This window comes from Dermacentor variabilis, chromosome 8 (genome assembly GCF_050947875.1).
Source record: "Dermacentor variabilis isolate Ectoservices chromosome 8, ASM5094787v1, whole genome shotgun sequence".
Lineage (NCBI taxonomy): Eukaryota > Metazoa > Arthropoda > Arachnida > Ixodida > Ixodidae > Dermacentor > Dermacentor variabilis.
The window spans coordinates 135,490,818-135,505,256 of NC_134575.1; positions in this window are offsets into that span (position 1 = coordinate 135,490,818).

The window sequence follows — 14,439 nt, forward strand, 5'->3', positions numbered from 1 at the left end:
CAGGAGAGAAGAGGGGGAGGGTGGTGCCCAGGCAGCTAAAATTGATGTACGGGCACACTGCGAGGGCCCATTGCAGCAACCGTAGTATAAGTGACCGGTGTAGCCATGGCATCTGCCGGCTGTACAGCCGGCAGCGCTTCCGAGACTTCTTCATGGATCACGTTACGGAGAGAGACGGCAAAGTGCTGGCAGACTCCTGAGTGACGGACACCAGAGATAGCTGCCTTGCGACTTCTTCGCGGGGGAAATCCTTGATTTGGGTTATCAGGGAGGCTTGTTCGGGGCCGGTGGTCAGGCTGCATAGTGATGCCGCATTTGGTGTGGGATGTCGCCTTGTCAGAGCTCGCTGCTTACGCAATTCATCATAGCTCTGGCACAAGCTGATGACGTCGCCAACAGTGCGCGGGTCCTTGGCCAGAAGCATTTGGAACGCGTCATCGTCGATTCCCTTCATGACGTGCTTGATCTTTTCCGCTTCCGCCACGGCAGCGCTCACTCGCCTGCACAAATCGAGAACATCTTCTATAGCGCTGGTGAATGTCTCACCCGTGTCCTGCGCGCGTGTACGCAAACGCTGCTCGGCTCGGAGTTTCCTGACTGCGGGTTGGTCAAATGCTTCTGTAATGGACCTCTTGAACGCCGACAATGTTCGTATTCCGACGTCTTGAACGCCGACCACGTTCATGATTTCTGAACCAGAGACTGGCCATGCCCGCGAGCTAGAATGATACGTAAGCCAGCTTGTCCGAGTCATTCCGTTTGTTGTGAACGCTCACCCGTTCGTAGGACGACAGCCACTCTTCAACGTCGTTGCCGTCGGTTCCGCTGAAGATTGGAGGCTCCCGCTGGCGAACGCTGCCAGCGCAAGGGACGGGTGGCGGTGGAAAAGTCTGCTGGTGAGCATCCGGCATGGCAGAAGGCGGCGTCCGAGAACTGAGTTCCAGGATGGTAGAGTGGAACGTTACCGCGCACGGCTCCACCACTTTTGTAAAGGAGGTTTATTGGGGTTCGTAACAACAGCCGGTTCTAGGATGCGCCGAGCAAAGTCCCCTGTAGCTCAAGCCTCTGCCGCGCGCTTGAAGCTGCCGATGCTGCGCTCACGTTCGCTATCTTCCTTACCATATATATATATATATATATATATATATATATATATATATATCACCCTGCGAAAGTGGATATACAGCGAAGCTGTTGCTGACGTTACACACTGCCGCCACAATCGACGTAGGTAAAGCCAGTGTAAGCACAGCACACATCCTTATTCTTGTAGGGCCCTCCGTGAGCCTCAGGTGCATTATTGAGGTAATTCAATTTTTCAAACTGATACGCATCAGAAAATTCGCAAAATGCGATTTACGCACGAGCTCGACTTATGATACCAGCGCACTCTGATTCGCTTATAAGAAAAACATAATTCTGTTGCGTGGAAAGCCGTTTTTTTTATGTGTGAGCAGAACCGCACACGCGGACACCAAAAGTACCGACCAACTAGCGGCTAACAGTTTCGCTGCAAAGGTCTTTTTCACTCGGTGCTGGCGGCTTTATTGGTTTATGGCGGCGCTAACATATCGTACCTGCACGCAGCTATTGGATTCATAAATAGCGCGTACCAGGTGGTCGTGAGGATGGCGCATCAAGCAAATTAGCAACGAATGCTTCGCAAGCATCTCTCGCAGCGCATGAAGTTCTCATGACTGCGAACGCGCATGGACAGCCTACGCATCACTCGTTCCACCTCAGTCTAGAGACGCCATTGCAGAGGTGTCCTCTGCTAAGAGACAGTTACTGTGCTGCACTTTATACAGCTTTCACCCCTTTGCGTTAAGAATATCCTTGCATGCCAAAGCATTCTCGGCGTATTGTAGGCTGTGCATCTGCGGAATGGGAACCAACGTGCTGTGGCATCTGCAGTACTATTGCGCGCCCTCTTCCTCGGTAATAAAAGCTGAGGCATCATTACAAGCACATTATTCAGCGTTGTATCGAAAACAATGTGTGGAACATTTACATTAATTTCAGTACACTGTAATCGCAGTTTTCTGTTACTTTTTTTTTCTCGGAGGGAAAAAGGTTTGACTAGAAAGACGCTATTTAAGAACAGAACCATAAAAAAATAAGAATCACACCGGCGAGCTTGGCTCCACAGGAGTCCTTTTGTTCGCTTTCTTTTAACTGCACTGAGGCCGGACAAGTTTCAAACATAAGCGCCCACCGCGGTATCCCTCCGGATAAATTGTTGTTGTCACGCCGATAAATTACTAACACTTTCCACAGCCATGTATCCCACTCCCCCGGCCCAACAGCTTAATTCAATAGACACCATTTAAGATATGGAATATAAAAGGCCGCCCCAATATAAACAACTTACAGTTAGCAACGTCGAGAGTGTTTGTTGAGCTTGTAGCGGCAGCAGCATCGGCGTCGCATGAGGGATGACGTAGACGCTCGCGTCTACACGAGGCTCGAGCGGCTGGCGCTCCGGCACGGGCTAGCGTTCCGAAGGAGATCATTAAAAAGAATGCTACGCTAAGAGACGGACTGTCGGTTCTTCCTCTCCTGCGAGAGCCGGATACTTTAACGGTCTACGTGGTCGCTCGTCGCCACAGTTTGGTGACGCGGACGTGATACTGCCATACGCTCCTGTGGTAGAGACGACCATGGACCAGACCGACGCTACTAGAGCTCAAGGCCAGAACCCATCCGAGGAACGCGGGGAGCCTTCCTGTTCCGCCATCGCTGTCCGCCTCCCGCAGTACTGGGACCAGCATCCTTCGGCGTGGTTTCTTCAGGCCGAAGCGCAATTTCAAGTCGCTGGTATCCGCTCTCAAGCCTCGAAGTTCCATTACGCCGTCGCAGCGCTCTCGCCCGCCGCCATTGAGGAGGTAGCAGATTTGTTGAACTCCCCATTGTCTGCCACCGCCTACGACGATCTCAAGGCAGCACTGCTACGGCGCACAGCAGCTTCACAGCGTTCTCGCATCCAGCAGCTTCTGTCCGCTGAAGAACTCGGCGACCGACGCTCTTGTCAATGAATGAATGAACTTTATTCCCCTTTTAAGAAAGGGGAGGAGCCGGGGGGGAGAGAGGGAGGTCTAAGTACTCCAGTCCCAGCAGGCGTCCATCACCACATTATGTGGCTAGAAGTCCGTCTACCAGTCGTGGTAGGCCTCCGCTACCTCCTCAGCCCACCTCAGGACTCGGTCCTGTAGGGTGGGATCGGAGCTGCGCAGGGCAGTCTCCCACAGCTCCTCGCTACTAATTAATGGTTTGAGCTTGCGGGGGGGAGTTTTGATGGGGCATTGCCACATGATATGGGAGAGATCTGCTATGGGGACAGGGCAAAAGCGACACTTGGGTGTCGGGTATGTGGCGGGAAAGAATAAGTGCAAAGTGCGCGGGGTAAGAAAAGTGCGAGTTTGTAGTTGTCGCCACAGTATTTCTCTCTGGCGCGTTCTAGACACAGAGAGAGGTGGATACAATAGGCGTTGGTTTCTGTAATGTGTGCAAATTTCATGGAATGTGACGAGTGTGTCTTTATTGGTGTGTTGTTGGGAGTCATTGGGTTTTAGAGTTAGGCCCATATTTGCGGCCACTCGGTCCGTGAATCCTCGAGCAGCGGCATGAGCCATTTCGTTGCCATGGAGTCCTTGATGTGCTGGAGCCCATACGAGAGCGATGTCTTTTTCTGGTGGGTGAGCTACAAGCAAAGAGTGCGCGAGGTTGTTAATGTAGCCGTTACTGAAGTTCCGGATAGCAGTCTTAGAGTCACTAATAATGACGTCGCAATCGGGTAGCCCCGATGCAAGTGCAATGGCGGCCTCTTCCGCGTCCCCCGCCGAGGTGTTCTTGACTGATGCTGAACAAACAGTGTTGCCCTGGTTGTTTACGACCGCTATAGCATAACGATGTTGAGGGGTGTAGGCCGCAGCGTCCACATAGTACACTCCTTCAGCTTGTCCATAGCTGCGTTGTAGCGCCTTGGCTCGATGTTTGCGGCGTTTGACGTGAAATTCGGGGTGCATGTTTCTGGGTAGGGGCTGGATGTGGTATTGGCCGTGTATGTTCGGAGGAAGTTGATGTCGCCTACTCTCGTTGAATGGTGGAGCATGATGAAGTTGTCTCAGGATCTCACGCCCAGCTTCAGTGGTGGTGAGTCTATGGTATTGCGATGATAGATGGGCTTCGGTTAATTCTTGAAGGGTATTTAGTGTGGCGGTGGCCATCACCCTTTGTGTGGATGCTCTAATTGGAACACCAAGAGCGACTTTGTGTATCTTGCGAATCAAGCAATTCACAGTATCCTCTTCCTGCCTAGAGAGTGAGAGATACGGTAGTGCGAAGGTGATTTTGCTTAAGACAAAAGCCTTGATTAGTTGAATTAGCTCCTTCTCTCGAAGCCCTCCGTGTTTGTTGGAGATCCTCCCTATCAGGCGGAGCGTATTATCTACTGTTGTTTGTAGTGTTTGCAAGGTATGCTGATTTGCTCGGTTGCATTGGAGGTGTAATCCTAGGACCCTTATCCTGTCTACTTGGGGTATAGGGTGCCCTTCAATCGTGAGTTGGATATTCGGGGGTGAAGTCCTGAAGCGTCTTGTGGGGCGTAGAAGGAGAAGCTGTGATTTGGTGGGGGAGCACATGAGATTCAACTCGTGACCCACTTGTTCGACTTGATCAATTGCGGCTTGGAGGGTGTCTTGGATGTGCCCGTCAGAACCTCCGGTCATCCACAGCGTAATATCGTCCGCGTACAGTGTGAATCGGAGGTCAGGAATCTTCTTGAGAGTGAAAGCTAAAGGTCGCATAGCCAAATTGAAGAGGAGGGGGGAAAGTACTGCCCCTTGGGGCGTGCCAGTACTTCCTAAACTTATTTTGCCAGATTGTTCGCTGCCTAATTGTAGCGTCGCAGTGCGGTTCGTGAGGAAGCTGCGTATATAGCGGTAGATTCGCTCCCCGCAGTTTATACTGCTAAGTTCGCGTAGTATGGCCAAGTGGGACACGTTGTTGAAGGCGCCCTTGAGGTCGAGGCCGAGCAACGCTTGTGTGTCACGGGCGTCGCTCGGTTCGATAATGTCTCCTTTGAGCCTTAACATGACATCCTGACAAGAAAGAGATTTGCGAAAGCCAGTCATTTCCGAAGGGAACAAGTGATTATGTTCGATGTATTTGGAGAGGCGTAGGTGGATTACGTGCTCCAAGATCTTCCCTATGGATGAAGTCAGAGAAATTGGACGGAAGTTATCAATGTGAATTGGCTTATTCGGCTTTAGAATGAAGATCACTTTGGCTGCTTTCCATTGTTGGGGTATCTCTCCCTCTTCGAGACAGTGGTTGTAAGAATCGGTGAGTTTGCTTATGGATTGCTCATCGAGGTTGCGGAGCGTTTTATTAGTCACAGAGTCTGGGCCTGGTGCCGTGGTGGTTCGCACTTGGTTGAGGGCATGTCGAACCTCCGCTTCTGTGATGGGGCTGCAAAGCTCCTGATTGGGTTCACCAGCATAGTCGGGCATGGGTATTTGCGTAGGAGGGGGCATATGTTTGGAAGCCAGGTTGCTGAACATGGTCGGCAGGTCGGCTGCATGTTCATGCAGCAGTTTATTCATCTGGTGGTTATTGTGCGTCCTAGACGTGGTGGGGTCGAGCAGGTGCCGGAGCAATTGCCAGGTCTTTTTAGTGCTGAGAGTACCATGCGCGCCTTCGCAAACCTGAGTCCATTGCTGTGCCGCCAATTTGATAGCATATTGTTGTATCTGAGAGTCTAATTTGGCGATTCGGATTCGGAGTTTACGATTGTAACGTGCTGTTAGCCATTTCCTAAGTAGAGCTTGCTTCGCTTCCCACATGTGTAATAGCTTGGAGTCAATTGTGGCCAAGGGTGTGTCGAGCGGGAGAGTGGTGGTATGGGCCTCTACGTCTGCTTGCAAGGCGTTCGCCCATTGCTCGATGTCGGTAATGGTTTCTTCGTTAGTATTGCAGCGAGATTTTCTAAATTCCGTCCAATTCGTAAGCCTTAGTGGTTTCGTGGCTAACGGTCTGTGCTTAAAATCTACACGGAGTTCGAGGATGTAATGGTCGCTTCCCAAGTTGTTTTGGAGGTTTCGCCACGTCGCCTGAGTGATGCGGTGAGTTAGGGTGAGGTCAGGGGATGTATCCCTACTGACGCTATTTCCTAGCCGGGTAGGAAGAGTGAAGTCATTGTAGATGGTGAAACCTTGATTTTGTATGTGCTGCCATAGAGCTCTTCCCTTAGGAGTGGATGCGGAATGGCCCCACATTTGATGGGGGGCATTGAAGTCGCCCGTTACGACTAGCGGCTGTTTATTGGCGTTAGCTTTGGCCTGGGCAAGCATGTTCTCAAAGCGGTGGTGTCGAGCATTGGGAGGGCTATAAACATTCAACATGCATAGGGTGGGTTGTGTGCGGCTTTGAGGTAGAATTTTGATGAAATCGTGGGGGATTTCAGTACTGCTGAACGTGTCCCGTTTAACAGAAAGATGTCGCCTTGCAAGTATGGCAGTGTTGGGCTTGTCTATGTGAGGGTCTTGAAACGTATTGTATCCAGGTAGTGTGACTTTCCCGTGTGTTTCCTGCAAGGCTATAATGTCAGGGAGCTCGTTAAGACTCTGTAGAAATAGTGTTAGAGATGCGCGCTTGTTGCGGAACCCCCTGCAGTTCCACTGCCAGATGACTAGACTACGGGCTGGCTTCATCATTATTGTCATTTTGAAGGACGGGAATTTGTGACGTCGCGGAGCGTCTTCCCCAGCTGTCGATTAGCTCTTGAAACCGGCAAAACTGTGCAGATGCCTCACAAATAAATGCATCAAGCTTGCTCTGTAGTCGATTTTCAAGGGCAACAAGTTTGTTTTCCAGAAGGTCCATGCGGTCAGTGAGGACAAATATGGCGTTTTCAACGGTGTTCTCGGTGTCTGTTATTTCGGCATTCTTCCTTTTTGCGGGTGGGGGCTGCGTGTGTGATGAAGGCAGCATTGGAGTTGCGGCTTCCGTCGTAGCAGTGGATGCAAGTGTGTCCATGTGTTCTGTCGGAGGACGTGTGAGTGTGGGCGCAAGCGTTTGTGGGAGTGGTTTGGAAGTAGCAGCAGGAGTGTCAGTGATATCGATGGGGGGGTGGAGCATTGCTTTGAGCTGCTTGATTTCGTTTTTAAGCATTTCGTTCTGATTTAGCATGTATTTGATGAGAGAGCTATCAGCATATTGTGAGGAGCTGCTATTGTGGGAGACTACTCCTGCCCAGCTCACCTTTTTATGGTTGATGGGCGGTGTCTCCTCGTTGCGTGGGGTCAGCGGAGGCCAAGCTTGCTTCGATGATGGGAGCTGCGTCGATGCTGCAGTGTTCTTGCGGCCAGAGCTGCTCTGCGGCGTCTCTTGTCCAGTGCGTTGATTGGGGGCCTGTACAGCGTTCCTAGCCGGAAGTGTCAGTTTAGACTCTGGAGGTACCGGGGGCGGTGTCCGTGGTTTGTAACGAAGTTTGCACTCTGAGGAACCAGTCTCATGTGCTCCGTTGCAGATGATGCAAGTGGGAGTACAGCTGTGGTCCTGAGGAGGATCTGGCGTGCCACATTTTGGGCAGAGACATATGGTCACATTGGGGCAGACGTCTTGGCGATGGCCAAGCTGCCGGCACTTAGTACACGCCTCCACTTTTTGTCGATATGGTCGGCAGCGGAGGTCTGTGCGGAGGTAGTCAATGTAGAAGGGGACCTTTGAGCCTTCGAAAGTGACCAGGATGGAGTCTGTAGAGCCCATTCTTCGAGCAGCTAGGATGTTGATTGCTGGATTGGACTCTCGAAGGTTAGCCAACACGTTCCCTTCTACCAGGGAGGCCGGCAGCTTGATGATACCCCTACACGAATTTTTAGGGTCTGCCACGTGCGTGGAGACTTCGTAGCTCTTGCCCATGATGGTGAGGGTGGCGATCTTCAAATAGCGTTCAGCCCTGTCCATGCAGGGAGTGCTTATGATGATTGTGTTGTTAATCTCATTGGCCCGGAGTCGATCTAGCGACGCTGCAGCCGTGGAGAGACCAGTGGACTTGATGACGATGTCGCGGAGAGAGACTGGATGTATGTTGGCGCAGTTGACTCCACCGTGTACACGAAGAATTATTTTGTATTCTGCGGCTGGAAGTGGAGGAGGACGAGGCAGAATGTGGCTTACTTGCCGTGGAGTTTTGAGGGCGCTGGGCGAGGTTGGCGAAGGCTTCTTGGTGTCGGAGTAAATAAATTTCTCGCGCCAATCGAGGATCTCTTCCGGAGTCATGTCGACGCTGTCGACGACGCCGTCCTCACTCATGGCTGCTGCAGCTGCTACCGCCGACGCACGCTGCCGGCGTTGCGCGGCAGGGGCGCAGGGGTTTGGATGTTTCGAATAATTGGCGATGAGCTGAAGATGACAGGTCCAATTTCCGCTGAAGAGGTGTCGTTCGACAGCGGGTCACTTACAGCACCAGTGATCCAAAAATCACAAGAGTCGAGGCAAGAATTTGGACACAGCACACGAAAAAAGACGGAGCCGATGCATCATGCAACCACAGCGTTCGGAAGCTGCGTCTTTTTTTTTTTTTTTTTTTTTTTTCCGCTCTTGTCAAATTCTTCGCCGAATGAGCCAGCTGCTCTGAAACAACGCGAGATCCATCGACGAAACGCTGTTGCGCGAATTGTTTTTGCAACGACTCCCGGCTAACGTGCAGATGGTCTTGGCGACAGCCTCTACCATGGACCTTACCGGCCTTGCCGCTTTGGCCGACAAAGTCATGGAAGTAGCCAGCCCAACCATCGCAGCCAAGTCACCGTCTCCGGGTGACAATACAACCGCTCTGCAAACTCTTCCCTGCTCTTCAGCAGTGCAATCTCCGCTCGACTCCTTGTGTGAGCGCCTGGAACGCATCATCTGTGTAGCGGAACATCGCCGCGCGTCTCGTCACCCACGCAGCCGTAGTTCCAGCAGATCAAGACGCACGGGCACCCGCAATGAAACCTCAACTACAGCGCCTGGCGTTTGCTACTACCACCGCCGTTTTGGAAACAACGCTCGTCACTGTCGGCGTCCCTGCGCTTGGCAGGGAAACAGGCCGGCCGACCTCTAACGGCGACGAGTGGTCCGGCCCAGCACACAAGTCGCCTTTTCTACGTGACGGACAGAGTTACGGGACAACGATTCTCAGTCGACACAGGTGCTGACGTCAGCATTCTACCTGCCCAGCACTCCGACCGAAAAGCGACATCTGTGTCGTTTTTGCAAGCCGTCAACGGCACCAGGATTCCAGTTTTCTCGTCACGCTGCGTCATACTAAACCTTGGCCTTCGACGAGCGTTCCGCTGGATTTTCCTGGTTGCAGACGTCCGTCATGCAGTCATTGGAGCAGACTTTTTGCATAACTACGGACTCCTTGTGGACATCTAACGACGCCGTCTCGTCGACTCCGCAACCCAGCTATCCGTTCCCGGCGTGCCATCATCAGGCACATCACCATAGCACCTATTTCTGCCATGTTGGACGAACCTTTCGCCGCGCTCTTACGCGAGTTTCCCACTTTGACGCGCGTGCCGGACTGGACGCAACCGGTGCAACATGACGTGTGCCATCACATCGTCACCTCCGGCCCACCGGTCTATTTCCGACCCCTGCGTTTGTCCCCGGAGAAACTCAAGATCGCTCGCGCGGAGTTCGAACACATGCTGCAACTTGGCATCATCCGCCCTTCCTCCAGTAACTGGGCATCACCACTTCACATGGTGCCTAAGAAGACGGGAGACTGGCGCCCATGCGGTGATTACCGGGCACTAAACAACGTCACCGTTCCTGATCGCTACCCTCTACCGAACATTCAGGACTTCACGGTAGCATTGCACGGTGCGACGATCTTTTCTAAGATCGATCTCGTTCGCGCCTACTATCAACTACCGGTCGCTGAAGAAGACATTCCCAAGACCGCCATCACCACACCCTTCGGTCTTTTCGAATTTCTCCGCATGCCTTTCGGTTTACGGAACGCGGGCCAATCCTTTCAGCGTTTCATCGATTCCGTCACCCGAGGTTTGCCTTTCGTTTTTGCGTACATTGACGACCTTCTCGTCGCAAGCTCTTCGGCAGAAGAACATCTTCACCACTTGCGGTTGTTGTTTTCACGCCTTGCCAGTAAAGGAATTGTCATCAACGCCGCCAAGAGTGAATTCGGTCAAACCGAACTCGAGTTCCTCGGTCATATCGTCGACGCTAACGGCATTCGACAACTGCCTTCCAAGATTCGCGTCATCGAAAACCTTCCCCGACCGACCACACTCACGAAGCTTCGCCAATTTCTCGGATTCGTCAATTTCTACCACCGATTCATTCCCGAGTGCGCACGACTTATGGCTCCGCTAGATGCTCTCCTGGTAAACAAACGCAAACAAGTGCTTCAGTGGACTGAAGAGGCCACCGACGCTTTCACAAGAGTCAAGTCTGCCCTCGCCGATGCCACGCTGCTTAGACACCCAAAGCCAGACGCACCCACTCCCATCATGACCGACGCTTCAAACAACGCCGTTGGTGCCGTTCTGCAACAATTCATTGACAATGCATGGCATCCACTCGCTTTTTTCTCCAAGAAACTGAAGCCTGCGCAGTCCCGCTACAGCGTGTTCGGCCGTGAATTACTCTCTGTTTACCTGGCTATCAAGCATTTTCGCCATTTCCTCGAAGGCCGTGCGTTCACTGTCTTGACGGACCACAAGCCCCTTGTGCACGCAACGAATCGTTCGGCGTCCTGTTACTCGCCCCGCGAGATTCGACACCTTTCCTACATCTCCGAGTTTACAACAACGTTCCGCCACCTCAAGGGCACCGACAACGTTCCAGCCGACGTCCTCAGTCGTGTCAATGTCGTTTCCACGTTGATATCGGAACCTTTCGTCATCGAGGCAGACTTACTCGCCAGTCAACAGCGTGACGACACTGAACTTCGTACACTCCGGAATTCGTTAACGTCCCTGAAATTGGAAGACGTCGTTGTGACCCCAGATGGCACGTCCGTCGTCTGCGACACTTCTACCGACAAACCTAGACCATACATTGCGGCATCCCTTCGCAGACGTCTATTCGAAACCGTGCACAACCTGTCGCACCCTGGCATACGCGCGACACAGAAGCTTCTTTCCAGTCGTTTCGTTTGGCCTCGGCTAAACGCGCAATTTCGTGATTGGGTTCGCTGCTGTTTGTCGTGTCAACGCTCGAAGATCCAGCGTCACCCCATTCCGCCTGCCAAGTTTTTTCTTCCACCGGATGCTCGTTTTGACACCGTACACCTGGACCTCGTCGGCCCTCTCCCACATTCGAAAGGTTACTGATACATACTTACATGCATCGACCGTTATACACAGTGGCCAGAAGCTACACCTATATATGACATCTCAGCGCACACTGTTGCAGCAGCTTTCGTGTCTACGTGGATCGCAAGGTTCGGCTGCCCATCCACAATAGTCACAGATCGCGGTCGGCAGTTTGACTCAGCACTTTTCAACGAGCTACTCAAACTACTCGGAACGACACGTTTTCGCACAACTGCTTACCACCCTCAGTCCAATGGACTAGTTGAACGTTTTCACCGGCATCTCAAGGCCTCCCTTATGGCACATGAATCGCCGGAGAAGTGGGTCCTACATTTGCCCCTTGTCTTACTTGGAATCAGAGCCGCACTCAAGAGTGACCTAGGTTGCTCCTGTGCTCAGCTAGTCTACGGCACCCACCTACGCCTTCCGTGCGATTTCTTTGTCGCCACCCCCCAAACGCCTATGCCATCACCTGCCGACTACGTTGCCGAACTGCAAGCTTTCTTCAGCCAGATGCGCCCCGTGCCTACACGTTCACAAGAAGCAAGGTCCCCGTACGTTTCTCCCGCACTCAGGTCTGCTACCCACATTTTCATGCGTAACTGTGCCATGCGGAAGCCTTTGCAACCACACTACTCCGGGCCATATTGTGTTCTAGAGCGTCGTCCGACGACGTTTGTTGTGAATGTCAACGGCCGATCAGACACAATTGCCCGGGAACGTCTCAAACCCGCCTACATAGAAGCACCCACGCCATCAGCTCCACCAGTATGCGACGCGACCCTGCTGCATCCTTCGCCGCCGCCAGTGCACGTGACACCCAAGACCAACGCCAAGACACGCCACGTCACGTGGACTTTCCATCGTTCGTCGAACTTTCCTCCTCTCTAGGGGGGGGGAGCCCTCTGTAGCGGCAGCAGCATCGGCGTCGCACGAGGGATGACGTAGACGCTCGCGTCTACACGAGGCTCGAGCGGCTGGCGCTCCGGCACGGGCTGGCGTTCCGAAGGAGATCATTAAAAAGAAGAGGAACGCCACCAGCGGCGGAGCAGAGCGGACGCACCTTACATCGGCTCTGAGAATTTTTCACCGAGATGGCGGATATTTCACCGTAAATGGCCTGAAATCGGCCCCCAAAGGTCAGTGCAGGTGCCCGGCACCCGTCTTCACCTTTCTTCGGAACTTTCCGACCGGACCTTGTGCGCGAGAAGCGCTTTTCTATCTGACGCGGCGGCCGCCGCGCTATAGGCCTACTTTACGCCTAACGCAACGAGCGTCTTGCCACGACAGCCGGTTAGGTCTTGGCCTACCGGCGTCTGTTCCGACGCCGCTCAGCGCCATGGAGCCGTCCTTGGAGATGGCTTACTGTGTCGAGGGAGAAAATATCACCCCAGAGGAGTTCGCAAGTGACCCAAGGTGGCAGAGGGCCTTTGAAGCCCGGAAGGCTGCCTACCCCAAGCTCCAACACCTGGCGCCGACACCGCTCCCGGCGCCATCGGCCGGTTCTACCGGCAGTTCTTCTAGTTCAACCACCTCGCCGACGGCTCTGCTGACTTTCGGCAAGCCAAAAAGGCACGCTCCTCTACCCAAGCTACCCAAAACGGACCTCAATGTCATATTCCGACCCGGCGGCGGACTGTGCGTGCGACAGTGCAACGGCGGAGTGCTTCTCCCACTCGTGTGCGCGAACGCCCGCATTGACTATAACACCGCCCGGCAGCAGGACAAACTGCGCCTGAACCCATTCAACAACTCGTTCACGATCAGTACCCCTGCGGAGGACCGAGCGAAGAGGTATGTGGCTGTGGACTCTTTGATACTAGACACCATGCAATATCCACTCCGCGCTTACGTGGCCGCCCCTGACGATGCGGTACGTGGCATCATTTACAATGCGCTGTACAATCAAAATCCAGAAGAAATCATCCAAGATTTGGTAGCTATGAATAAGAGCTCCCAGTACACGATCACTGACGCAAGACCTCTGGGCAAAACCAAGTCTATCTTAATCACCTTCATCAATGTGCAAGCGTTCCCGAAGCAGCTGAACTTCTATGGGACTCTATATGCCTGCCACCATTTCAAGGCCAAAGTGGAGGCATGCCACAACTGCTGGAGGGCAGGGCACAGAGTGGACGTGTGTCCGCACCCCAAGAGCAACCGCTGCCCGCGATGCGGAGTAGAGCATCAACTCGTCGAACCACCCACCTGTAACGCCAAGTGCATCCTCTGTGGAGAGGCGCACTTCACGGGGTGCAAAAAGTGCAAGGTGTGGTTTGACCGCAGCGGCAAGACCAAGTCTCCACCCGCCACCGTCAAGGTGGCTTTGATCGAGAAAGAGCCTACCCCCGACTCCACCCAACAACGCAGCTCCCGCAGTCGCACGAGGCTGCTCTCGGACCCCCAGAAGAAGTCGGCCAGGGCCTCTCGCTCCAGGACGCAGTCCAGGTCCAGGTCCCGATCCACCACCGGGCGCGGCCGGACCAGGAGCCGCTCCACCTCCTACCCTCCTTTACCTGGGACGGAGATTCCGTCCACGAAACAGGTGAGCTGGGCGCCGCGGTCTTCGTCTCTCGAGCGGGAAAATAAGGAGCTCAGGGCCCAGCTTCAGAAACAAAGTGCCGAAATCGCCGAACTACGTGAACAAATTCAATCACTGCTTAAGCGCGACATGCATACGCGCAGAACCGACTCTCCTAATCCCCCACCCGCCGCTAGGGCTCCCTCTGTCAGACCCTCCTCTGCGCCGCAGGCATCTAACCTTCCGTCACAAGCAACGTCCCCCACCAGGAATCCCTCCCAGAAGCGCCGTGCGCAGACTGAACGTAGCGGAGAAAATTCCCAAAACGGGACCACTTCCATGACAGACTTTGCAAACGCTATCCAAAGCATGCAACAAAGCCTCGTGGCCATGCAGAAAGACAATGCCGCCTGGATGGCAAATATAGCTAATAGACTCACGGCGCTCGAGAAACGGCAGGGCACCCAGGAAGCAACCGTGTCTCAGATACAAACTCAGCTCAATGGGCTGCTAGCTTCAAATTCTACAACCTCGGCCTCCGTAGCCGAGTCACTCCACAGTCATCATCATGGCAGCACGGCATAACGG